At 43.5% G+C, this 27,647-nt stretch overlaps 1 long non-coding RNA gene across 5 annotated transcripts; it reads left to right on the forward strand.

The window, feature by feature from the left end:
- Positions 1 to 27,412, forward strand: Mup-ps15. 5 transcript variants are annotated; one of them, XR_004691348.1, is made up of 7 exons: positions 1 to 55; positions 1,827 to 1,921; positions 22,782 to 22,851; positions 24,111 to 24,244; positions 25,641 to 25,751; positions 26,360 to 26,405; positions 27,186 to 27,412. It is a non-coding gene; the product is annotated as a major urinary protein, pseudogene 15 (long non-coding RNA). The 5 variants fall into 5 exon arrangements; XR_004691349.1 differs by lacking the exon at positions 1,827 to 1,921 and having other exon boundaries at positions 19 to 55; XR_004691350.1 differs by lacking the exons at positions 1,827 to 1,921; positions 22,782 to 22,851 and having other exon boundaries at positions 12 to 55.
- The last annotated feature ends 235 nt before the right edge of the window (positions 27,413 to 27,647 follow it).

Below are 27,647 nucleotides of genomic sequence, written 5' to 3' on the forward strand. Positions count from 1 at the left end.
AGAAGGAGGCAAGTATGTGATATGCTTTGTTTCAACTTTGCTTCAGCTTTATATGGTATGTACTATTTTATTCTTCGTACCATAGTATTAGTTAAGACTCACAAAGATGATGTAACTGTATAATGTCATTTAGCCAATCAACGTGAGAACTTAGATTTATTCCAAGACTCTCTAACTCAGGAGCCTTTGTTCTTATTGACTCTACTACACAGGTCACGATATTTTTACCATGAATGGGGAATGGTTAAACAGGCAAACGAGGAATAAACAGTGTTGGAGAGTTCCAAACAAGTCAGACTGGCAGGTAGTAGCAAAGAAAGTACACATGTGTTTCTTTAAAATATGGAGGAGTTGGTGTGGACTGAGAATGAATTTGGTATGACAACTGACTCTCTCTAGGTCTACAAGTATTTGGAGGAAGCTCTTCTAGGGGATTATCACATTTTTCCTTCCTCCCTTCCTCCTCCTCCTCCTCCTCCTCCTCCTCCTCCTCCTCCTCCTCCTCCTCCTCCTCCTCCCCATCCTCATCTACCTCCTCCTTCTCCTCTTCCCACATTCTTCTTTTTGGTTGATTATGGTGTCTGCACACATGTGCACATGCTTGTGCCTTTGCTGGTATATGCAGAAGTCAGCACAGGACACCAGTTGTCTCCCTTTATGTCTTTTTAATTCATCCGCTTGAGACAGGGTCTCCCTCTGAATCTGGCAATTAGTGTATTTCATATAGGCTGGCTGGCCACTAAGTCCCAGCAATCCTCCATTCTCCACCATCTACCCAGTGCTAGGGTTAAAAGCAGCCATGACCAGCTTTTTAATGTGAGCTCTGAGCTGGACTTGAGCTTACACTGAGGGTCTGAATGGTCTTAGATCTGTATCTATCCTCCTGCTCCAGCCTCCTGAACGCTGGGATTATGGGTTGTGGCACCTCATCTGCTATGGATTATTGTTTTTCTAGTAATAAACTAGAAGTTGCTTCTACAGCAGAAAGCAACAATGAGTTCCCCCCACTCCTGGCTTCAACTCAGGCACCTTCCCTGTCACTAAGCATGTTAACACTCCTTAGCATGTGTAGACTGTTTATGTGACTGAAAACCTGAAGTAGTCAAGAAATGACTAGACAAAGTGTGTGGGTAAGGGGTTTAAGGACTTTACGTGAAACCAACTTACATTCCAGTTGTAACTAGCTAGCATTTCTGAAACTAATAGGAAAATGATTTAATCACTTTGATCTTTGTTTCACCCTCAAGTAACTGAACAAATAACTCTTTCAGAAAGCTTGTGGACACATACAAGCCACTTATATGATGCCAGGGTATATTTGGGGCCGAGAAGAACATCAATAAAAACAGGCTTATTTGATTCATGTCCCAGAGAGGAAATATTCTGTTGTGTCTCTAGCAGCCAAAGTGATAGTGCATACAGCTGACCCTGGCTCAACATCAGTTCTGAAACACCTGCTGTGTCAGTGTCAGAGTGATCCCCACCAACCCCCAGCCTTGAGCTGGCTGAACAAGTTTGCAATACTGGAGGTCCTGTCTTGCTTTAATACAATTATATCATCTGTCAGACAACTGAGAACTGCCAAACCTCAGAGCTGCTGAAGAGCCTACTTTGCAACTCAATCCAAATGAAACAAGCAACAGAACTCAGCTGAAACAAAGGGATGGGACTTTGGGTTTTCCCATATATATCCAGTGCCATACATTAAAGATTGAGCCTTAATTAGAGAACTTTGTCTTGGCTTGTTATTTCTCTTGCTGTCCTTCCCATCCATCCCCAGTTTTCCTTTCAGGAACCCAGTAACCTGTGTCTGCTGTTGGCTACAGGTGGCACTGGATTCAGAGACCTGATATGGAAAAACCGACTGAGGGACACTGTCATGATGGGGCGCTACAAAAAACGGAAGATGGTATCCTGCATGGTAAGCAACATACAGCTTTAATGTTAGTGCTATAAGTTTTATCTTTTGAAGGCTGTTGATTGCAAGGGTGCAAAAAGGATACAGGCTAGACTGAGTAAGATTGGACCCAACAGTAATATCAGTTAGGGGTTGACAGTGGAAAATGGGTCTGGAAAATTCTAAAAAGTCATTTGTCCACAGTCAAGAACTGCATCAGAGAAGAGGAGTAGGCTAAAAATAATAAAATAAAATAAAATAAAATAAAAAGTTTAAAAAACTATACACACAAAAAGAGAAATGCTAGATATGCAAATGACATGAGAGAGAGACAGAGAGAGAGAGAGAGAGAGAGAGAGAGAGAGAGAGAGAGAGAGAGAGAGAGAGAGAGAGAGAGAGAGAGAAGGAAAATGGATTTTAGAACTCTCACAGGGACAGAAGGACATCAGGAGATGTCCTACAGGAGACATCCTTAGTTCTGGTTACACCAAGTTTTCTATTCTCTCTGTATTTTCTGTGTTTCTTGCAACAATCTGTCCACATGTCAACTCATGACTGCTTCTGTTTCTTTGTCTGAATGACTGTTGTTCTTTTGTTTTTTTGTTTGTCTTTTCAAGACAGGGTTTTCTTGTATAGTCCTGGCTGTCCTGGAACTCACTTTGTAGACCAGACTGGCCTTGAACTTAGAAATCTGCCTGCCTCGCCTCCCCAATACATGACTGTTGTTCTATGTTTTGTGTTGGGAGGAAAAAAAATGGTTTAAACTTTATCTGCTGGATCTCCATCTCTTGATTCAGTTTCAGTTTGCACAGTGGTGGCTGATTTAAGTTGCCCTGCACCCTTAGCCAGGAGTCAAGTACAGCAGGAGAAGCCCTGCTGGAAAGCTGTATTTTAGAGGGGCCCGCAGCTTCTTAGTTCTAAGGCAAAGAAGCTGATAGGTTTTTTCCCCCAGAAAAATCTCTGCAATTATGATTACTTGGTTCAGCATATGACAATGTGCTTTTTCTCTTGAAATTATTCCAAGAAAAGTAAAAATTCTTTGATTGGTACAAATGTATAAGATTCAAGAAGCTGCTTCATTTGTTTTCTGATTGGTCTTAATGGTATAAATATACTCTGCATGTCTTGGTCATAGAGTATTGGCTTATAAGTTATTGGGTATGATTTAAAAAGTGTAACACTGGTAACAAGAAAGTTAGCTTAAAACTGGTAACTCAGGGTTGTAGTCATTTTAAACAACATGTGGCATGAACCAGCCCAGGAAATCAGGCCTCTTAAGATACTTCTAAATCGGGATAATATTTTATGTAACTCTTATCCAAGAAACTAGACTCATAAGAGATAAGATTTAAAACAATGTCTCTTCAAAGAAGTATTAAAAGTTGAAATGTCATGCATTCATATATAAGAATTGTTAGCCAAACTTTGTAACATGAAAGTAATCCTTTTGGTATTGATTTTAAAGAGAATGGATTGCTTCTAGTTGGGGTTTGCTTTCCAAAATTTATGGTTATGCTCTAATATTGAAAAGAACTTAAAAATTATGGTTATAATTGCCAGTGTTCTATTGGCTGCACTTTGCAGTTTGATTGGAAGCTGAGGATTCTTTTTTTTTTTTTTTCTATTTTATTTTTTATTTTTTTTTCCATTTTTATTAGGTATTTAACTCATTTACATTTCCAATGCTATACCAAAAGTCCCCCATATCCACCCACCCCCACTCCCCTGCCCACACACTCCCCCTTTTTGGCCCTGGTATTCCCCTGTACTGGGGCATATAAAGTTTGCAAGTCCAATGGGCCTCTCTTTCCAGTGATGGCCGACTAGGCCATCTTTTGATATATATGCAGCTAGAGTCAAGAACTCCGGGGTACTGGTTAGCTCATAATGTTGTTCCACCTATAGGGTTGCAGATCCCTTTAGCTCCTTGGCTACTTTCTCTAGCTCCTCCATTGGGAGCCCTATGATCCATCCATTAGCTGACTGTGAGCATCCACTTCTGTGTTTGCTGGGCCCCGGCATAGTCTCACAAGAGACAGCTACATCTGCGTCCTTTCAATAAAATCTTGCTAGTGTATGCAATGGTGTCAGCGTTTGGATGCTGATTATGGGGTGGATCCCTGGCTATGGCAGTCTCTACATGGTCCATCCTTTCATCTCAGCTCCAAACTCCGTCTCTGTAACTCCTTCCATGGGTGTTTTGTTCCCAAATCTAAGGAGGGGCATAGTGTCCACACTTCAGTCTTCATTCTCCTTGAGTTTCATGTGTTTAGCAAATTATATCTTATATCTTGGGTATCCTAGGTTTGGGGCTAATATCCACTTATCAGTGAATACATATTGTGTGAGTTTCTTTGTGAGTGTGTTACCTCACTGAGGATGATGCCCTCCAGGTCCATCCATTTGGCTAGGAATTTCATAAATTCATTCTTTTTAATAGCTGAGTAGTACTCCATTGTGTAGATGTACCACATTTTCTGTATCCATTCCTCTGTTGAGGGGCATCTAGGTTCTTTCCAGCTTCTGGCTATTATAAATAAGGCTGCTATGAACATAGTGGAGCATGTGTCCTTCTTACCTGTTGGGGCATCTTCTGGATATATGCCCAGGAGAGGTATTGCTGGATCCTCCGGTAGTACTATGTCCAGTTTTCTGAGGAACCGCCAGACTGATTTCCAGAGTGGTTGTACAAGCCTGCACTCCCACCAACAATGGAGGAGTGTTCCTCTTTCTCCACATCCTCGCCAGCATCTGCTGTCACCTGAATTTTTGATCTTAGCCATTCTGACTGGTGTGAGGTGGAATCTCAGGGTTGTTTTGATTTGCATTTCCCTGATGATTAAGGATGTTGAACATTTTTTCAAGTGCTTCTCTGCCATTCGGTATTCCTCAGGTGAGAATTCTTTGTTCAGTTCTGAGCCCCATTTTTTAATGGGGTTATTTGATTTTCTGAAGTCCACCTTCTTGAGTTCTTTATATATGTTGGATATTAGTCCCCTATCTGATTTAGGATAGGTAAAGATCCTTTCCCAATCTGTTGGTGGTCTTTTTGTCTTATTGACGGTGTCTTTTGCCTTGCAGAAACTTTGGAGTTTCATTAGGTCCCATTTGTCGATTCTCGATCTTACAGCACAAGCCATTGCTGTTCTGTTCAGGAATTTTTCCCCTGTGCCCATATCTTCAAGGCTTTTCCCCACTTTCTCCTCTATAAGTTTCAGTGTCTCTGGTTTTATGTGAAGTTCCTTGATCCACTTAGATTTGACCTTAGTACAAGGAGATAAGTATGGATCGATTCGCATTCTTCTACACGATAACAACCAGTTGTGCCAGCACCAATTGTTGAAAATGCTGTCTTTCTTCCACTGGATGGTTTTAGCTCCCTTGTCGAAGATCAAGTGACGATAGGTGTGTGGATTCATTTCTGGATCTTCAATTCTATTCCATTGGTCTACTTGTCTGTCTCTATACCAGTACCATGCAGTTTTTATCACAATTGCTCTGTAGTAAAGCTTTAGGTCTGGCATGGTGATTCCGCCAGAAGTTCTTTTATCCTTGAGAAGACTTTTTGCTATCCTAGGTTTTTTGTTATTCCAGACAAATTTGCAAATTGCTCCTTCCAATTCGTTGAAGAATTGAGTTGGAATTTTGATGGGGATTGCATTGAATCTGTAGATTGCTTTTGGCAAGATAGCCATTTTTACAATGTTGATCCTGCCAATCCATGAGCATGGGAGATCTTTCCATCTTCTGAGATCTTCTTTAATTTCTTTCTTCAGAGATTTGAAGTTTTTATCATACAGATCTTTCACCTCCTTAGTTAGAGTCACGCCAAGATATTTTATATTATTTGTGACTATTGAGAAGGGTGTTGTTTCCCTAATTTCTTTCTCAGCCTGTTTATTCTTTGTATAGAGAAAGGCCATTGACTTGTTTGAGTTTATTTTATATCCAGCTACTTCACCGAAGCTGTTTATCAGGTTTAGGAGTTCTCTGGTAGAATTTTTAGGGTCACTTATATATACTATCATATCATCTGCAAAAAGTGATATTTTGCCTTCCTCTTTTCCAATTTGTATCCCCTTGATCTTCTTTTGTTGTCGAATTGCTCTGGCTAATACTTCAAGTACTATGTTGAAAAGGTAGGGAGAAAGTGGGCAGCCTTGTCTAGTCCCTGATTTTAGTGGGATTGCTTCCAGCTTCTCTCCATTTACTTTGATGTTGGCTACTGGTTTGCTGTAGATTGCTTTTATCATGTTTAGGTATGGGCCTTGAATTCCTGATCTTTCCAAAACTTTTATCATGAATGGGTGTTGGATCTTGTCAAATGCTTTTTCTGCATCTAACGAGATGATCATGTGGTTTTTGTCTTTGAGTTTGTTTATATAATGGATTACATTGATGGATTTTCGTATATTAAACCATCCCTGCATCCCTGGAATAAAACCTACTTGGTCAGGATGGATGATTGCTTTAATGTGTTCTTGGATTCGGTTAGCGAGAATTTTATTGAGGATTTTTGCATCGATATTCATAAGAGAATTTGGTCTGAAGTTCTCTATCTTTGTTGGATCTTTCTGTGGTTTAGGTATCAGAGTAATAGTGGCTTCATAAAATGAGTTGGGTAGAGTACCTTCTACTTCTATTTTGTGAAATAGTTTGTGCAGAATTGGAATTAGATCTTCTTTGAAGGTCTGATAGAACTCTGCACTAAACCCATCTGGTCCTGGGCTTTTTTGGTTGGGAGACTATTAATAACTGCTTCTATTTCTTTAGGTGATATGGGACTGTTTAGATGGTCAACTTGATCCTGATTCAACTTTGGTACCTGGTATCTGTCCAGAAATTTGTCCATTTCGTCCAGGTTTTCCAGTTTTGTTGAGTATAGCCTTTTGTAGAAGGATCTGATGGTGTTTTGGATTTCTTCAGGATCTGTTGTTATGTCTCCCTTTTCATTTCTGATTTTGTTAATTAGGATTTTGTCCCTGTGCCCTTTAGTGAGTCTAGCTAAGGGTTTATCTATCTTGTTGATTTTCTCAAAGAACCAACTCCTCGTTTGGTTAATTCTTTGAATAGTTCTTCTTGTTTCCACTTGGTTGATTTCACCCCTGAGTTTGATTATTTCCTGCCGTCTACTCCTCTTGGGTGAATTTGCTTCCTTTTTTTCTAGGGCTTTTAGATGTGTTGTCAAGCTGCTAGTATGTGCTGTCTCCCGTTTCTTCTTGGAGGCACTCAGCGCTATGAGTTTCCCTCTTAGAAATGCTTTCATTGTGTCCCATAGGTTTGGGTACGTTGTGGCTTCATTTTCATTAAACTCTAAAAAGTCTTTAATTTCTTTCTTTATTCCTTCCTTGACCAAGGTATCATTGAGAAGAGTGTTATTCAGTTTCCACGTGAATGTTGGCTTTCCATTATTTATGTTGTTATTGAAGATCAGTCTTAGGCCATGGTGGTCTGATAGGATACATGGGACAATTTCAATATTTTTGTATCTATTGAGGCCTGTTTTGTGACCAATTATATGGTCAATTTTGGAGAAGGTCCCGTGAGGTGCTGAGAAGAAGGTATATCCTTTTGTTTTAGGATAAAATGTTCTGTAGATATCTGTCAGGTCCATTTGTTTCATAACTTCTGTTAGTTTCACTGTGTCCCTGTTTAGTTTCTGTTTCCACGATCTGTCCTTTGAAGAAAGTGGTGTGTTGAAGTCTCCCACTATTATTGTGTGAGGTGCAATGTATGCTTTGAGCTTTACTAAAGTGTCTCTAATGAATGTGGCTGCCCTTGCATTTGGTGCGTAGATATTCAGAATTGAGAGTTCCTCTTGGAGGATTTTACCTTTGATGAGTATGAAGTGTCCCTCCTTGTCTTTTTTGATAACTTTGGGTTGGAAGTCGATTTTATCCGATATTAAAATGGCTACTCCAGCTTGTTTCTTCAGTCCATTTGCTTGGAAAATTGTTTTCCAGCCTTTCACTCTGAGGTAGTTTCTGTCTTTTTCCCTGAGATGGGTTTCCTGTAAGCAGCAGAATGTTGGGTCCTGTTTGTGTAGCCAGTCTGTTAGTCTATGTCTTTTTATTGGGGAATTGAGTCCATTGATATTAAGAGATATTAAGGAAAAGTAATTGTTGCTCCCTTTTATTTTTGTTGTTAGAGTTGGCATTCTGTTCTTGTGGCTGTCTTCTTTTTGGTTTGTTGAATGATTACTTTCTTGGTTGTTCTAGGGCGTGATTTCCGTCCTTGTATTGCTTCTTTTCTGTTATTATCCTTTGAAGGGCTGGATTCGTGGAAAGATATTGTGTGAACTTGGTTTTGTCGTGGAATACTTTGGTTTCTCCATCTATGGTAATTGAGAGTTTGGCCGGGTATAGTAGCCTGGGCTGGCATTTGTGTTCTCTTAGTGTCTGTATAACATCTGTCCAGGCTCTTCTGGCTTTCATAGTCTCTGGTGAAAAGTCTGGTGTAATTCTGATAGGCCTTCCTTTATATGTTACTTGACCTTTCTCCCTTACTGCTTTTAATATTCTATCTTTATTTAGTGCATTTGTTGTTCTGATTATTATGTGTCGGGAGGAATTTCTTTTCTGGTCCAGTCTATTTGGAGTTCTGTATGCTTCTTGTATGATCATGGGCATCTCTTTTTTTATGTTTGGGAAGTTTTCTTCTATTATTTTGTTGAAGATATTAGCTGGCCCTTTAAGTTGAAAATCTTCATTCTCATCAATTCCTATTATCCGTAGGTTTGGTCTTCTCATTGTGTCCTGGATTACCTGGATGTTTTGAGTTAGGATCCTTTTGCATTTTGTATTTTCTTTGACTGTTGTGTCGATGTTCTCTATGGAATCTTCTGCACCTGAGATTCTCTCTTCCATTTCTTGTATTCTGTTGCTGATGCTCGCATCTATGGTTCCAGATCTCTTTCCTAGGGTTTCTATCTCCAGCGTTGCCTTGCTTTGGGTTTTCTTTATTGTGTCTACTTCCCCTTTTAGTTCTAGTATGGTTTTGTTCATTTCCATCACCTGTTTGGCTCTGTTTTCCTGCTTTTCTTTAAGAGCCTGTAACTCTTTAGCAGTGCTCTCCTGTAAATCTTTAAGTGACTTATGAAAGTCCTTCTTGATGTCCTCTATCATCATCATGAGAAATGTTTTTAAATCTGGGTCTAGATTTTCGGTTGTGTTGGGGTGCCCAGGACTAGGTGGGGTGGGAGTGCTGCGTTCTGATGATGGTGAGTGGTCTTGATTTCTGTTAGTAGGATTCTTACGTTTGCCTTTCGCCATCTGGTAATCTCTGAAGCTAGCTGTTTTAGTTGTCACTGTTAAGAGCTTGTTCTTCAGGTGACTCTGTTAGCCTCTATGAGCAGACCTGGAGGGTAGCACTCTCCTTAGTTTCAGTGGGCAGAGTATTCTCTGCAGGCAAGCTCTCTTCTTGCAATGCAGGTACCCAGATATCTGGTGTTCGAACCAGACTCCTGGCAGAAGTTGTGTTCCACTCACTAGAGGTCTTAGGATCACGTGTGGAATCCTGTGTGGGCCCTTGCGGGTGTCAGGCGACTCAGCTGGCAAGGTAGCCGGGGCTCGAGTGGAGTGGAAGGGGTTTGTGCCCCAGATCAAGCCCGGGTAGCCTGCTTCCCTATGTACCGCAGTCTCAAGTTCCACGCGATTGGATTGGGGTAGGCGCTGTGTTCCACTCACCAGAGGTCTTAGGGTCCCGTGGGGAGTCCCGTGTGGGCCCTTGCGGGTGTTGGGCAAGACTCTGCTGTCAAGGTTGCCCGGGGCTCGAGTCTCGAGTCGAGCGGAAGGGACTTGTGCCCCAGATCAGGCCCGGGTAGCCTGCTTCCCTATGTACCGCAGTCTCAAGTTCCGCGCGATTGGATTGGGGCAGGCACTGTGATCCACTCACCAGAGGTCTTAGGGTCCCGTGGGGAGTCCCGTGTGGACCCTTGCGGGTGTTGGGCAAGACTCTGCTGGCAAGGTAGCCCGGGGCTCGAGTCTCGAGTCGAGCGGAAGGGACTTGTGCCCCAGATCAGGCCCGGGTAGCCTGCTTCCCTATGTACCGCAGTCTCGAGTTCCGCGCGATTGGATTGGGGCAGGCACTGTGATCCACTCACCAGAGGTCTTAGGGTCCCGTGGGGAGTCCTGTGTGGACCCTTGCGGGTGTTGGGCAAGACTCTGCTGGCAAGGTAGCCCGGGGCTCGAGTCACGAGTCGAGCGTAAGGGACTTGTGCCCCAGATCAGGCCCGGGTAGCATGCTTCCCTATGTACCGCAGTCTCGAGTTCCGCGCGATTGGATTGGGGCAGGCACTGTGATCCACTCACCAGAGGTCTTAGGGTCCCGTGGGGAGTCCCGTGTGGACCCTTGCGGGTGTTGGGCAAGACTCTGCTGGCAAGGTAGCCCGGGGCTCGAGTCTCGAGTCGAGCGGAAGGGACTTGTGCCCCGGATCAGGCCCGGGTAGCATGCTTCCCTATGTACCGCAGTCTCGAGTTCCGCGCGATTGGATTGGGGCAGGCACTGTGATCCACTCACCAGAGGTCTTAGGGTCCCGTGGGGAGTCCTGTGTGGACCCTTGCGGGTGTTGGGCAACACTCTGCTGGCAAGGTAGCCCGGGGCTCGAGTCTCGAGTCGAGCGGAAGGGACTTGTGCCCCAGATCAGGCCCGGGTAGCCTGCTTCCCTATGTACCGCAGTCTCAAGTTCCGCGCGATTGGATTGGGGCAGGCACTGTGGTCCAATCACCAGAGGTCTTAGGGTCCCGTGGGGAGTCCCGTGTGGGCCCTTGCGGGTGTCAGGCGACTCAGCTGGCAAGGTAGCCGGGGCTCGAGTGGAGTGGAAGGGGTTTGTGCCCCAGATCAAGCCCGGGTAGCCTGCTTCCCTATGTACCGCAGTCTCAAGTTCCACGCGATTGGATTGGGGTAGGCGCTGTGTTCCACTCACCAGAGGTCTTAGGGTCCCGTGGGGAGTCCCGTGTGGGCCCTTGCGGGTGTTGGGCAAGACTCTGCTGTCAAGGTTGCCCGGGGCTCGAGTCTCGAGTCGAGCGGAAGGGACTTGTGCCCCAGATCAGGCCCGGGTAGCCTGCTTCCCTATGTACCGCAGTCTCAAGTTCCGCGCGATTGGATTGGGGCAGGCACTGTGATCCACTCACCAGAGGTCTTAGGGTCCCGTGGGGAGTCCCGTGTGGACCCTTGCGGGTGTTGGGCAAGACTCTGCTGGCAAGGTAGCCCGGGGCTCGAGTCTCGAGTCGAGCGGAAGGGACTTGTGCCCCAGATCAGGCCCGGGTAGCCTGCTTCCCTATGTACCGCAGTCTCGAGTTCCGCGCGATTGGATTGGGGCAGGCACTGTGATCCACTCACCAGAGGTCTTAGGGTCCCGTGGGGAGTCCTGTGTGGACCCTTGCGGGTGTTGGGCAAGACTCTGCTGGCAAGGTAGCCCGGGGCTCGAGTCACGAGTCGAGCGTAAGGGACTTGTGCCCCAGATCAGGCCCGGGTAGCCTGCTTCCCTATGTACCGCAGTCTCAAGTTCCGCGCGATTGGATTGGGGCAGGCACTGTGATCCACTCACCAGAGGTCTTAGGGTCCCGTGGGGAGTCCCGTGTGGACCCTTGCGGGTGTTGGGCAAGACTCTGCTGGCAAGGTAGCCCGGGGCTCGAGTCTCGAGTCGAGCGGAAGGGACTTGTGCCCCAGATCAGGCCCGGGTAGCCTGCTTCCCTATGTACCGCAGTCTCAAGTTCCACGCGATTGGATTGGGGTAGGCGCTGTGTTCCACTCACCAGAGGTCTTTGGGTCCCGTGGGGAGTCCCGTGTGGGCCCTTGCGGGTGTTGGGCAAGACTCTGCTGTCAAGGTTGCCCGGGGCTCGAGTCTCGAGTCGAGCGGAAGGGACTTGTGCCCCAGATCAGGCCCGGGTAGCCTGCTTCCCTATGTACCGCAGTCTCAAGTTCCGCGCGATTGGATTGGGGCAGGCACTGTGATCCACTCACCAGAGGTCTTAGGGTCCCGTGGGGAGTCCCGTGTGGACCCTTGCGGGTGTTGGGCAAGACTCTGCTGGCAAGGTAGCCCGGGGCTCGAGTCTCGAGTCGAGCGGAAGGGACTTGTGCCCCAGATCAGGCCCGGGTAGCCTGCTTCCCTATGTACCGCAGTCTCGAGTTCCGCGCGATTGGATTGGGGCAGGCACTGTGATCCACTCACCAGAGGTCTTAGGGTCCCGTGGGGAGTCCTGTGTGGACCCTTGCGGGTGTTGGGCAAGACTCTGCTGGCAAGGTAGCCCGGGGCTCGAGTCACGAGTCGAGCGTAAGGGACTTGTGCCCCAGATCAGGCCCGGGTAGCCTGCTTCCCTATGTACCGCAGTCTCAAGTTCCGCGCGATTGGATTGGGGCAGGCACTGTGATCCACTCACCAGAGGTCTTAGGGTCCCGTGGGGAGTCCTGTGTGGACCCTTGCGGGTGTTGGGCAAGACTCTGCTGGCAAGGTAGCCCGGGGCTCGAGTCACGAGTCGAGCGTAAGGGACTTGTGCCCCAGATCAGGCCCGGGTAGCCTGCTTCCCTATGTACCGCAGTCTCAAGTTCCGCGCGATTGGATTGGGGCAGGCACTGTGATCCACTCACCAGAGGTCTTAGGGTCCCGTGGGGAGTCCCGTGTGGACCCTTGCGGGTGTTGGGCAAGACTCTGCTGGCAAGGTAGCCCGGGGCTCGAGTCTCGAGTCGAGCGGAAGGGACTTGTGCCCCAGATCAGGCCCGGGTAGCCTGCTTCCCTATGTACCGCAGTCTCAAGTTCCACGCGATTGGATTGGGGCAGGCACTGTGATCCACTCACCAGAGGTCTTAGGGTCCCGTGGGGAGTCCTGTGTGGACCCTTGCGGGTGTTGGGCAAGACTCTGCTGGCAAGGTAGCCCGGGGCTCGAGTCTCGAGTCGAGCGGAAGGGACTTGTGCCCCAGATCAGGCCCGGGTAGCCTGCTTCCCTATGTACCGCAGTCTCGAGTTCCGCGCGATTGGATTGGGGCAGGCACTGTGATCCACTCACCAGAGGTCTTAGGGTCCCGTGGGGAGTCCTGTGTGGACCCTTGCGGGTGTTGGGCAAGACTCTGCTGGCAAGGTAGCCCGGGGCTCGAGTCTCGAGTCGAGCGGAAGGGACTTGTGCCCCAGATCAGGCCCGGGTAGCCTGCTTCCCTATGTACCGCAGTCTCAAGTTCCGCGCGATTGGATTGGGGCAGGCACTGTGGTCCACTCACCAGAGGTCTTAGGGTCCCGTGGGGAGTCCCGTGTGGGCCCTTGCGGGTGTTGGGCAAGACTCTGCTGGCAAGGTAGCCCGGGGCTCGAGTCTCGAGTCGAGCGGAAGGGACTTGTGCCCCAGATCAGGCCCGGGTAGCCTGCTTCCCTATGTACCGCAGTCTCAAGTTCCGCGCGATTGGATTGGGGCAGGCACTGTGATCCACTCACCAGAGGTCTTAGGGTCCCGTGGGGAGTTCCGTGTGGACCCTTGCGGGTGTTGGGCAAGACTCTGCTGGCAAGGTAGCCCGGGGCTCGAGTCTCGAGTCGAGCGGAAGGGCGAAGCTGAGGATTCTTAACTCACCCATATTTTGTAATTAGGATGGATGCAAGAGTAATAAAAGTTAAAAACAGCTGTGGCCAGTATGAACCTGCTGCTCCTTTTACACAGCTTTATTGGATACAGTGGTAGAAGCAAAATTTAAGTCCCCAAGATTGGAAAGGAGATCTAAGTGATAATTTATTTGGTATCAAACAGGTTTCTGATTAACATTTTCATGATTTTGTGGATATGTTACTAAAAACAGCTAGCAGGATTTTTAGAGAGTCTCAATTCAAGCAGGGGTTCCTTTTTTTTCTTCTTCTCACAATTGTCTTATGAGAATGCTAATGCAGCTCTCTGTGGATATTCAGCCACATGAAACAAAGACAGACTTATCTGGATATATTTGTCCTTGTGCAGAAAATTGGAGCCTCATATAATCAGTGTTTGCTTATTATTGCTGTCTTGCAGGGGATTATAATACTTACAAGCAATGTTTTCACAACACTAAGATTATAAGGAATGTTTTAAGTATAAATCATCTTAGGAAAGACTGTCCAAAACTTTGAAGCACAAAGAGACAGTAGAATTGCTCCCCTGGAATCTTTTTGCTGTAGGAGGGGTAGTCATTGGGCCAGACCTCAGGAAAAAGGCTCAGATTAAGAAATATTTTCATTTGAGTTAATGAAAAGCTCAGAGCAGCCTTAGTGAGGATTGTGTGGCCTTCCTTCCTTCCTTTCTGTCTTTCTTTCTTTCCTTCTTTCTCTCTCTCTCTCTCTCTCTCTCTCTCTCTCTCTCTCTCTCTCCCTCTCCCTCTCCTTCTCCCTCTCCCTCTCCCTCTCCCTCTCCCTCTCCCTCTCTCCCTCTCTCTCTTTCCCTCTCTCTCTCCCTCCCTTCCTCTCTCTCTCTCTCTCTCTCTCTCTCTCTCTCTCTCTATCTATCTATCTATCTATCTCTTTTTGCAAACCCTCCCCAGGGAAGTTGTTGGGGCCTCACCTCTCCTTGCCTTTAGGGAATGATTTTTAAGCCTAAAGGGCATCATTACAGGCCTATCCAGGTGTTGTTCAAAATAAAGTTTAAACTTAAGATTTATAAAAGTTTAATGAGGCTGTGGAACTACTAAGGGCATTACAATCTGCATTGCCTACTCCATATAGTATTATTATGGTTTTGGAAGTTTGTGTTTTCCTTGCAACCTGATGATTTTAAAGGGTTTGCTTCTAGTGAGTTTGTGACCATTGGAAAGTTTTGCCTCTAGGTATGCCTAATAGCCCTACATCATGTAAATTAAAAAATAATAATTTTTTGTCTCTGGTTCAATACAAGAACTTTAAATCTTTGAGTTTATATTGTTTATTATATGGAGAGTATTATATTAACTATTCCATCTTAAGGGAAATTTACTGTAAACCTTTGCTCTTACACAATGAGCTTGAAAAATTTTGGAGTAGTTGTCACTCCAGAAAAGATTCAAAAGGCAATATCTTTTTCAATATTTGGGCTCTCAGTTATATCCTAGAAAACTATGGTAGAGAAAATTCAAGAAAGAGAAGATGATTTGCTTCCTTCAAATGATTTTCAAAAGGTTCCAGGAGATGTTAATTGGCTAAGACCTCACTTTAGGCTTACCACAGGAGGACTTAAGCCTTTGTTGGATGTTATCAAGGGAGATGCAAATTAACTGGTGATAAAATAAAGCTATTCAGAAAATAGAGGAAGCTTTTGTAATCAATTGTTATCAACTGTAATCAATGATAGTGGAATGATAACTGCTTATTTTAGTTATTGTTACTCAATGAGCCCACAGCAATTCTTTGGTAAAGGAAGTATTAATGTGAAATCATCTTTCTTCATCTCCAAGTATTGTTTTAACATCCTGTTATGAAGCTGTCATGGTGTTAATAAAATATTGTAGGATAGAATCATGAAGGTAGTTTAGAAAAAAAATCTTAAAAGCCTGACAAGACATCTATAACTTGTTTCAAATAGCAATTAAATTGTTTTTGCAGAATATTGATATTTGGCCTATTGCATAGTAAACTTTTGGGTAAATTGATAATCATTATCCAAAGACAAGTTAAAATTTACTTCTATGCATGCCTTTGTATTTCCTGTAAATTGACGTATGCATCCCATAAAGAAAACACCTACTGTATTTATAAACTGTCCGTCTATGGGAGAGAAGTATATGTGATTGGATCACATGTTTATTCTTTTGAGGTTCCTCCTGCTTCAGGACAGATAATTGAATGTGTGCTGTAGCCAGTGTTTTGAAATGTTGGAAAAAAAAACCAAGCTTTAATTTGTATACTGATATCATATATATATATATATATATAGGTTAATAGTTTCTTGAAAGAGTTTCTTTTTTAGATACTGCTAATTCTCAAATTTTGCAACTGTTTCTGCACATACATCTCAAGGGAAAATATTGCTCCTTTAAAGGACTCATTGCACCTTTAAGAACTCATTGTGGACTGCCCGGAACAGACCCCTTAAGGCAATGGCACAGCAGATTTTTATCCCAGGAAGATTATAGACCTTAAACAAGAACAGTTGGCCATATTATCTCATTTTTTTACATCCTCAAAATAGTAATGGCTTGATATAATAATTTGGTATTTTTAGAGAATGCACATGTTAAATTGTAAAGACTTGTTCTCAGAAACCTCAATTTTTATCTGTTCCACCGAATGGTATTAAAATCTCAATGACTTATACTTAATCAATTATTGCAAACTGATACTCATATTTCTGATCTTAGAAAAATAAAATATTTACATGTGACTATTGACACCTGTTCAGGCTTTATGGTTGCAATTTCTTTAACAAGAGAAGCAAATATTAATGTAATTAGTCATTGCCTACATTAACTTTTTTTAATGCTTGGTGTTCCAAATCAGATTAAAACAGAAAATGGAAGTGGCTATTACATTCAAGCATTTGAGATATTTTGTTAACAATTTAATATTACCCTTGATACTGGGATTTTATATAATTCTCAACGAAATAAATCCAATTTTGGATATTCTAATCATGAAGATTGCTAAAAAAATCTTTATCATCCAGCTTACCTGACTCTTACAACTATTTACCTGAGGAGGAACAGTTTTTTTATTTTTTATTTTTTTTCTGTTGCTTCTCAAAGCCACCTCCCTCACACTAGGAGGCCAGACCCTGGGAAGGATCTTTGCTAATTTGAACTGAATTGAGAGCCTGGGACATCCCCACAGAGAACTTTAGTTCTGTTCCTTTTAATTTTTCCTTTGTATTTTAAGCAGGTTGGTTATTTGCATACATTCTCACCTTCAGCAAAGCTCACATATGGCAGTTATTCATCGCTATGAAGAGATGCATTGAGAGCATATTGTGGCTTTGATCTGAATGGGAAAAAGGCGTGCTATGAGGTCCAGTAGCCAAGATGGGCCACTGATGAGTCTATGACTCTTATCAACCTAAGACAGAGGCATGTGCCAAAAGGCCATGTTTGTTCATTATAAACACTGAAAAGCCATGCTTGTGTAAATAAACACAAATTGCACGTGTACTCCAGGGAGGATCAAAAGGAGTCTAGACATTCAGAATCAAGGCAGGCACAGCCACCAGCCACCATTTTTCCCACACAGGGCCATGGAGCATAAGTAAATTCTATGCTCCAGTTCAGCTGATTTTTAATCAATAAAAATGGAGGAACTGGACCCCCTAAGTCTATGCCACTGGAGCCAGGCATCTGGCTCTATACATTTACATGTTTCTGCTACAGAACTGAAATCTGCTTGACCACTGAGCAGCTGAAGAGCCTACTTTGCAACTCAATCCAGCTGAAAGAAACAACAGAACTTAGCCAAAACCAAGGGACAGGTATGGGGTTTTCCCATATATATTCAGGGACTTACATTAAAGACTGAGTCTTGATCTGAGAACTTTGTCCTGGCTCATTACTTCTCTAGCCATCCTTCCCATCCATCCACAGCTTTCCTTTCAGGAACCCAGGAACCTGTGGCCACTTGTGGCTACATCAGAGGATGCTTGGAGTAACTGGAATCTACCTGCTTAGCTCCCCAAAACTATCATGGTCCCCTGGAAACCAGAGGTAGAGACAGAATTAGGGGGCAAACAGATTATTGGCCAGTAACTCATGGAGGATGAAGGGAGCTAGAGGGCAGCAGAATCAACAAAGGGAAGTGGTCCTGTGTTAGTCAGAAATGCTATGACATAGTTTTGTTCATTCATGGGGGAAGGGAGGTGTACCCCAAATAGGCTAGCATCTCAGCTCAAAAATCATAGAGTCTGCTGAAGAGGTTAACAGCTGGGACTGCTAGCTGTTCCCACCCCTCACAACCAAGCAGTCTTTTCTTCAAGGTTGGGGGTGGACTCCAAACTATACTGACTCTTGATTCTGACATTCCAATCTGCTATTGAACACAGATAGTCTTTTCCTAAGAGGTCTTGAGTCCTCTCCTCAATAGGTATCTGTCATAGTGACATTGCAGTACAAAGTTATTTAACTTAGGGAAATCTGTCATCTGAGGTCAAGAACAATGTTTACAGGAAAGGTCAGCACATGGCAGGCACAGAGTTAGCAATCAGTCACTAAATGTTGAACAAGGGAAAGCAGGATGACAACAGAGAGGGAGAGGCTGGAGAGATAACTCCTGGATAAGAGCACTTGCCTGTTCTTTCAGAGGTCCTGGGTTAAATATCAACCACTGACATGGTAGCTTACAGGAATCCATAACTGTAGTATCAGGGGTTCTGACACCCTAGGTGTGCACTGCAGGCATGTAATGCACAGACATATGTGCAAGCAAAACACTCACAAACATGAAATAATCTATTAAAATATGAAAGCATTAACCAGACCACCAGGAAGTAGGCAGAGGGCTATCTAGGGCATGGAGAGTGTCCACACATGCAAAGGCCATGACAAATAGGAGCACAAATAGTTCAGAGAGCCAAAGGAAACCTTGCAGGAGCACAGCAAGCATAGAAGTTATGAAGTGAGTCAAGGCTAGAAAGGGGGTTGTTTCAGTTTGCAGGGTGTGACTTTACGAAATCATGCAGTATGGGTGACTTCAACAGCAAGAATTGAACTCTCTCATTTCTGGCAGCTAGAACTCTGAGAGCAAGGTGTTCAATGGGGCTAGACCCCTATCTCCAAACTTAGATTCTTCTACTGAAGTTATTTTATATAGTCTGAGCTCTTTCTCCATAGGAAGCTGTTCTTGGTCCTTTTGTGTTAGACAGTTGTTCTCAGCTTATATGGCATCACATATTTTTCCTATTCCAGTTCCGTTCTAAATGCCTTCGTTACTTTTTACCCAATCCAAATCAAATGTAAATGCCTCTGTGGTATTGTGTTAGGTGGGGTTCTCTAGAGGAATAAAACCTACAGCATGTATGTGATTTGTTTGTTAGAATGGCTTATAGACTGTATAGTTCAGCAAATCTACTAACAGAAATTCCAAGGATTCCTTAATTGTTCATTCCTCAAGGTTGGATGTCTTAGCTTTTTTTTCAGCCACCTCCATGAACAGCCAGGGCCACACAGACAGGCAGACAGACAGACAGGCCTGTGTAGCCAGGCCTGAGCACAAGGAGCCACCTCCATGCACAGCCAGGGCCACAGAGACAGACAGACAGACAGACATACAGACCCTGAGATCTTAAATAAAGACAGTTAAAGCTCCTAGGATGCTTTGCTGGCTGTGTGTGTGTGTGTGTGTGTGTGTGTGTGTGTGTGTGTGTGTGTGTCTGTGTCTGTGTGCAGAGGCAGAGGCATGGAGATGTCTGAGTTCCAGCACAGCCTGGGGCACACAGTGAGCTCCAGGACAGACAGACAGACAGACAGACAGACAGACAGACAGACAGACAGACAGATAGCAGTATGTAGCCAGGCTTGGAGTTCAAGGAGCCACAGCGATGCACACCCAGGGCCATAAAGACAGCCAGCCAGACAGCCAGACAGCCAGGCCCATGTAGCCAGGCCTGGAACATAAGGAGCCATCTCCATGCACAGCCAGGGCTACACAGACAGACAGATAGACACTGAGATCTGAAATAAATACATTTAAAGCTCCCAAGATGCTTTTCTGGCTCTGTGTTTGTATGTGTGTGTGTGTCTGTGTGTCTGTGTGCAGAGGCAGAGGCAGAGGCAGAGGCAGAGGCAGAGGCAGAGGCAGAGGCAGAGGCAGAGGCAGAGGCAGAGGCAGAGGCAGAGGCAGAGGCAGAGGCAGAGGCAGAGGCAGAGGCAGAGGCAGGGCGATTTCTGAGTTCAGAGCCAGCATGGTGCACACAGTGAGGGTCACAGGAAGTGTTTATGGGGGGAGGCGTTTCATGGCTCTAGTGTGTTGTGTGAAACAGCTACACGTATCTTATAAATTTATACCAATTAAAGAAGTTTTACTTTTCTAGGTATAATTTCAAGAGAAAAAGCAATTTGTCATTTGCTGAACCCAGTAATCATAACTGCAGAGTTTTTTTTTTTTTTTTTTTTAGGAAAAAAAAAAACCTATCAGCTTATTTGCCTTAGAACTAAGAAGCAGCTGGCCCCTCTAAAAAACAGCTTTCAGCAGGGCCTCTCCTGCTGCTCTTGACTCCTGGCTAAGGGTGCTGGGCTACTTAAATCAGCCACCACTGTGCAACTGAGACTGAATCAAGGATGGATAGCCAGCATATAAAGTTTTAACCATGTTTTTCTTTTCAACATGAAACACAGAATGACAGTCATTCAGACAACAAAACAAAAACAGACATGAGTTGACACGTGGACAGATTGGTGCACCAAACACAGACAATACAGAGATGGTAGAAAACTTGATGTAACCAGAACTAAGGATGTCTACTGTAGGGACCAGAAAGCAGAAGCAGGACATCTCTTGAAGTCCTTCTATCCCTGGGAGAGCTTAAAATCCATTTTCCCTCTCTCTCTCTCTCTCTCTTTCTCTCTCTCTCTCTCTCTGTCTCTCTCTATCTCTCTCATGTCATTTGTATATCTTGCATCTCCCTTTTGTGTGTATTCAGTATTTATTTTATTTTATTTGTTTTAATTTATTTTATTATTTTAAGCCCTACTCCTCTTCCCTGATGTAGCTTTTGACTGTGGCCAAATGTCTGTTTAGACATTTCCAGTCACATTTTCCACTGTCAACCCCTAACTGATATCAGTGTTGGGACAACTCTTACTCAGTCTAGCCTATATCCTTTTTGCAACCTTGCAGTCAACAGCCTTCAAAAGATAATACTTATAGCACTAACATTAATGCAGTATGTTGCTTCCCATGCAGGATACCATCTTCCATTTTCTGTGCAGCCCCACCAAGACTGTGTCCCTCAATCAGTCTTTCCATATTTAGGTCCCTTGTTCAGGCGCCAACTGGACTGACAACAGTCACAGGTTACTGGGTGCCTGAAAGGAAAACTTGTGGTGGATTGGAAGTTCAGTGAGAGAAATAACAAGCCAAGACAAAGTTGTCTGATCAAGGATCAATCTTTAATGTAGGGCACTGAATATATATGTGAAAACCCAAGGACCTATCCCTTTGTTTAGGCTGGGTTCTGTTGCTTGTTTCAGTTAGATTGAGTTGCAAAGTAGCTCTTCAGCAGCTCAGCGGTTGGGCAGTTTTCAGGTGTCTGACAGGAAGATATAATTGTAGCAAAGCAAGACATGTAGCTCCAGTGTCAGAGACTTGTTCAGCCATCTCAATGCCTGGGGTGGGGGATGGCAGGGGTCAGACACTGACACTGACACAGCAGGTGTTTCAGAACTGATGTTGAGCCAGGGTCAACAGTATGAACTCTCACTCTGGCTGCTAGAGAGACTACAGAATATTATCTCTCTGGGACAGGAATCAAATAAGTCTGCTTTCATAGATGTTCTTCTTGGCCCCAAATATACCCTGGCATCATATAAGTGGCTTGAATGTGTCCATAGGCTTTCTGAATGAGCTATTTGTTCAATTAGTTGAGGGTAAGACATAGGTTAAAGTGATTAAATCATTTTCCTATTAGTCAGTTTCAGAAATGCTAGCTAGTTACAACTGGGATGTATGTTGGTTACATGTAAAGTCCTTAAACTCCTTACCCACACACTTTTTCTAGACATTTCTTGACTACTTCAGGTTTTCAGTCAAGAGTGTTAACATGCTTAGTGACAGGGAAGGTGCCTGAGCTGAAGTCGGGAGTGGGGGGAACTCATTGTTGCTTTCTGCTGTAGAAGCAACTTCTAGTTCATTACTAGAAAAACAATAGTCCATAGCCAGATGAGGTGCTACAACCCATAATCCCAGAGTTCAGGAGGGTGGAACAGGAGGATAGCCAGAGTTAGAAGACCATTCAAATCTCAGTGTAAGCTCAAGCCCACCTCAGCTCACATTAGAAAGCTGGTCATGTCTGCTTTTAACCCCAACACTAGGTAGATGGCAGAGACTGGAGCATTGCTGAGACCTAGTGGATAGGCAGCCTATCTGAAACACACTAATTCCCAGATTCAGAGGGAGACCCTGTCTCAAGGGGATGAAGTAAAAAGAGATAGAGGGATATATTGGTTTCCTGTTCTGATTTCTGCATATACTAGCAAAGGCATAAGCATGTGAACAGGTAGGCAGACACCATAATCAACAACAACAACAAAAAAGAATGAGGGAAAGAAGGGAAGAAGGAGGAGAAAATGGTAAGGAAAAGAAGGAGGAGGAGGAGAAGGAGGAGAAGTAAGAGGAGGGAAGATCGTGATATTCCCCTAGTATCCACCAAACACTTGTAGACCAAGAGAGAGACAGTTGTCATGCCTCATTCAGACTTGAACCACACCAACTCCTCCATATTTTAAAGAAACCCATGTGCAGTTTCTTTGTTAGTACCGGCCAGTCCAAAATGTCTGAAGCTGTACAGCAGTGTTTATTCTTCTTTCTCCTATTAATCATCCTCCTTTCATCGTAAAAAACATCCAGACCTGTATAGTGGCATCAATAAGAACAAAGGCTCCTGAGTTAGAGAGTCTTGGGTTTAAATCTAAGTTCTCACATTGACTGACTATATAACCTTATACAGTTACTTAATCTTTCTGAGTCTTAACTAATACTATGGTAAGAAAAATAAAATAGTACATACCATATAAAGCTGATGTAAAGTTGAAATGAAGTGTATCGAGTACTTGCCTCCTTCTTGAATTCTTTATATCCCCACATCAAACACTAGTTTATGTTTCTAGTTCCAGGGTAAATGAAATGTCTACTGATACAAAATATGTTCCCATTGTAAGTGTATGTTTTAGGAAATATGATTTTTGCCATGATTTCTACTTGGACCTCCATCAGCAAATATGACTTTGAACAGTACTTGTATTTTTCATTAATGATGAGATTATGTCTTGTCAGGTGAAGTCCAATGTTCTCAAAAGTAAACAGTTGATGAAACCTGGCTACTGACACCACTTTGGATTCTGAGGTCAGTGCTATCTGTACAAAGGTTGAAGCCTTTCAGGCAGCTATCCCCATAGCCTTGGAAGACTTTTCTTGATAAGTTTTTTAAGTTAACATTTACTGTTTTTATGTGTATGTGCCTGAATGAGTTTATATGCACCACTTGTGTACAGGAGGCAACAGGGATCAAAAGAAAGTGTATGGTTTCCTGTTACTGAAGATAGAGTCAGTTTTAGGATGCCAGGTAAGTGAGGTAATTGAACCTGTGTCCTCAGCAAAAGCAAGTTTCAAAGAATCTGATTCCTTCTTTGACCTCCACTGCACCAGGCCTGTGCATGGTACTCAGGTACACATGCAAAACCAATGCTCATACACATGAAATATGAATGAATCTTTTGCAAAAATTGAGTAACTCAACTTCTTCCATACTCACCTTAAAGCAAATATTCTATGCATACTTGTCCTTCCAGTTCATTCCCCACCCACTACAAAACTGTCTTTCTGATTCCAAGCCAGATCCAAAGGTGCCTCTAGTTCCAGATCACAGTTCCCTTGAACACCCACTGTTTTCTTGGGAATATGTTTTGAGAAATGTAAGACTACTAAATCAATCCATAGGTGATGATATTGCCAAGTTTGAAAATGGCAGGAACAATTCTTGGCCTCTCATCAATAAATGAGAAAATATTCCACAAAGCCTGACAGAGGTAGAGTCGACCCATACAGGAAGAAAAAAAAAACCCACTGAACCCAGAGAGTATATAAGGACAAGCAAAGGAGCTGGGGAGTGGAGTGTAGGCAACATCACCAGAAAGACTTGTTCCTGACACACAGATAATTCTATTTCAGAAAAAAATGAAGCTGCTGCTGCTGCTGCTGTGTTTGGGACTAATTCTAGTCTGTGTCCATGCACAAGAAGTTATGTGAGGGAACTTTAATATAGAAAAAGTACGATCAGTGAATTGTATGTATGATCAGAATGTGCTTTGGGGAAATGTTTTAGCCAAGTGGATCCTTTGAGGGAATGGTTATAGTGCCACAATCTATTAGACAAATGAATGGCTCCAGACCTTGAAGTAAGACCAGCTACTCAGATATAACAATGTTTGGGGACCTCTGTTCTCACTGAGAGGTAGGGACCGTATGCTAAGTATTGTGGCAACAGTCATGAGATATATCCCTGTGTATGCTCAGGCCCTAATGCATAGGCTGGAGTTCAAGTGGAAACATGTACATGTGGTATCCCTGCTTCTTCTCCCTTAACCATTTGCTTATCTAATACAGATTAATGGGGAATGGTACACTATTATCCTGGCTTCTGACAAAAGAGAAAAGATAGAAGAACATGGCAGCATGAGACTTTTTGTGGAGCACATTCATGTCTTGGAGAATTCCTTAGCTTTTAAACTCCATACTGTGTAAATGAGATGCTCCTAGCTGAGAAACATGAAAGGAAAACCTGGTATGGTCTCATGCCTACAAACCCTTGGGATTGGGGGAAGAGATGCCTCTCAGTATGCACACGTGTACACACATACTGAGTCTGTATCCAAATCTAGAATGCTTCGTTTGACACTGATCCAAGATCTCATAAGAGGTTGTTTTTCAAAAGTCAGAGACAGGAGTTGGTGACAGGAATTAATTCACTACGAGTACTATAAGGGGAGATCAGAGATGCTTCTGAAGCCACTTAATGAGACAGTATATCACAAGTTAAGATTATGTGATTATGAATTAAGTTTTTATTAGTAGTTGTTAGCCAAATAAATCCACCCCTTTGTACTTCCGTTTTCCTGCAGTAAAGGCGATAATAAGAATTCTCCTGTGTGGTACTGGGAACCACATCAGGCTCCATTACAGAGTGCTAATTTGAGGCAGATGGTGGAAATCTGGCTGGTAATCTAGACCACTGGCTGAAGTCCAGCATCGGTGAAACTTAGAAGTAGTTGCAGTTTTTCTAAGGATGAGAAGTGATTGCCGTTTTCTAGTTTAAAAATAATAGGCAATTTGTGATTGCTAAAGCATCAGATATAAAGGAAATAATTTAAATAAAATCCTTTAGCTATTTTTTCCAAAAGTCAGAAGTTAAATGGAATCAGAAACTGGAGATATGTATAGTGTAGTGGGGCAAGAAGCCAGCCAGTTCAAAATACCTTACTCACCAGTTCACTCTGTTTTACAGTATAGATTAAGAGTGCTCCAAAGTATTTTTAGTTGGTGACAAAACAGAAAAGGCTGGTAATATTCTGTGACATGTGTGTATATAAAATGTCTATCCACAACATGATTCGTAACCTTAATACCTTTAGTGTGTGTGTGTGTGTGTGTTGCTTTAGTCTGAACTCAGGAACTTAAATCTACTAGTCAAATGAGCACCATCTAATAGCTAACACCCTGTGGCCTGCAAGTGGGATAAGTAGGGGGATATAGAATCTATTTGATGCTGCCTGGTGGCTAGCACTGTTTCGCATCGCTCAGGGTTTAGCAGCAGATAATTTGATAAAACAAACTTATGAAAGATAGAAACATGTTGCTTGAAGCTGCTGAGGGAGGTAGGTAAGCCTAGGAGAGGATGAGAGAGTGGTGCTCCTGTGGCTTACTGTTCACTAGTGGTCTGGACCTCTCAGAGTCCCTTTTCTTAGATATTACTTCTTGAAGTTCAGAAAGCTAAACACAGAAAGGCAAAGACACTTTACCAATCTCTTCCAGGATATGTATTTTAATGATTTTGTGTTTGGGGTAGAACAAGAAGAGTGTATCCATCATTTCCTGCAGAACAAAGAATTTCTGAGCCATGTCCCATTTCCTCCACAGATGATGGATTCAATACATTTACTATACTGAAGACAGAATATGATAATTATATTATGTTTCATCTCATTAATGAAATGAATGGGGAAACCTTCCAGCTGATGTTGCTTTATGGTAAAGTATTTTCACACAGACACTGATCTTGGAGTGGTAAAAGAAGAAAGAACCTCTAGCTTTAATATGGTCTTCCCAGCTTGGTCCTCCCTCTTTCTCATGTCCTTAAGATTGATGCTCACCTCAATCATCCCTCAAGCATAGTGATGGAAGCACTCTGAAATCTCTCAGTGTGACAGAAGGATATTCTATGGATACCAAATACAGGATAGATCATACCAATGCCTGTCAATCATGTTGCCAACCATTTCCACATCCTTACGGAAAGTCCCTGTCCCCTCATTCAGGCTGTGGTCAATGCACAAAATACAGCTGCTACACTCACTATTACTCTTCTCACAGACCTAGAACCAGATTTGAGGTCAGACATCAAGGAAGAGTTTGCAAAACTATTTGAGGAGCATGGAATCGTTAGAGAAAATAGCATTGACCTATCTAATGCCAGTAAGTCAGGATTCATTTATTTTTCTCATCGTGAATATTTTATCATAGAGGAAACAAACTCAGTTTGCTACCAGACATTTTTGAAAGCTGGAGAGTCCTATCCTTTCTCTTGGGGAAATAAAGTGGACCTGGTACCTGAACATGTTCTTGTTCTCACACTACAGATCACTGCCTCCAGGCCCTAGAATGAAGATTGGCCTGAGCCTCCAGGTGGGCAATATCCAATGAGAGCAAGGAGGGGGTTGGTGTTCATAGAGAGGCCCTTCCAAAAGTATTAGCATTGTGCACTCAAATTACAATACAAATAGTTTGATAAGGAAACTTTGAAGAAAGCTTGTAAATTGGCTTTGAATTGTCTGGATTTGTGTCCTAGTCCTACTTTGAGCTTTGAAGTAAAGTGACTCAAGCACTTAGGCAAGAAAAGAAGGATTTGAGTTTTGCATGGTTGATGTATGCTTGTGTTAAACAGGCTCAGCAATGGGTTCAATATCATTAAAAGACAGAGTAGCCCGATGTGGTATAGCTGCTTATGAGTGGTCTCCCTCCATCCCACTCCAGATAATAACATCTTAATCTGAACTCCGTACAACCTTGGCTTCTTACCTGGGAGTGGATGTACCTGATCACGACTTCTCAACCAGTCTGGAGAGCAGACTCCTCTGGCCCTCCATTCTCATCTAGTCCAAGACTTCACTCATATAATGTGTGAATTCTTTAAAGTAGCCAAGGCTTTTATTATTATTGCACAATTTACCTAACCTTCTTCAGAGCTTCTTATGACAAAAGTTGTGGAAATAAGCCTCTGATTCCATTATGGTCATTTATTCTGTCTTTCATCCCTGTGTTCTGGCAAATAATTCCAGTTAGAGTGCAAGGGAAGATCCATTTCTTCATCCCCTTTTTCCTATATAATAGAATGTCTCTCTGTCCAGAGGTCAATCTAAAAAGTACTTAATGAGTTTCTGTATTATTTCTTCCTTGATTACACAGTGTTGAGTGGAGACTTCTCACCAGGACTCCAGCATCATCCCTTCCTATCCATACAGCATCCTGTGACAAGTTTTGTGATCTGCTTTCCATCATGTCTCACAGAGAATTGCAATCCCTGTCTCTCCAGCATGCTAATAGGATAACTCATCAAGAATCAAAGTCTTTCTTTAAATTTCTCTTTGATACACCCATGACAATTATCCTTGAATTTCTTCTTCTTCCTGATCAATAAATGATTACACTTGCATTTAAATATATGTCTCTCTGTCCAGAAAAAATGTGGGGCTGACAATGAGTGAATATGTGGACCTCCTGAGTTCTGATCGTTCCTTCTGGTCCAGAATGTACCCTGAGTTTCAGGATTTTGCCTCCACTGCAACAATCTCAAGCCCTGATGAGTACTGCCTGCTTTTTAGTTCTCCTGCTTTAGTTCTGTCTGAGGACAATGGAAGCATGACACTT

Source organism: Mus musculus, chromosome 4, assembly GCF_000001635.26.
Source record: "Mus musculus strain C57BL/6J chromosome 4, GRCm38.p6 C57BL/6J".
NCBI classification, from domain to species: Eukaryota; Metazoa; Chordata; class Mammalia; order Rodentia; family Muridae; genus Mus; species Mus musculus.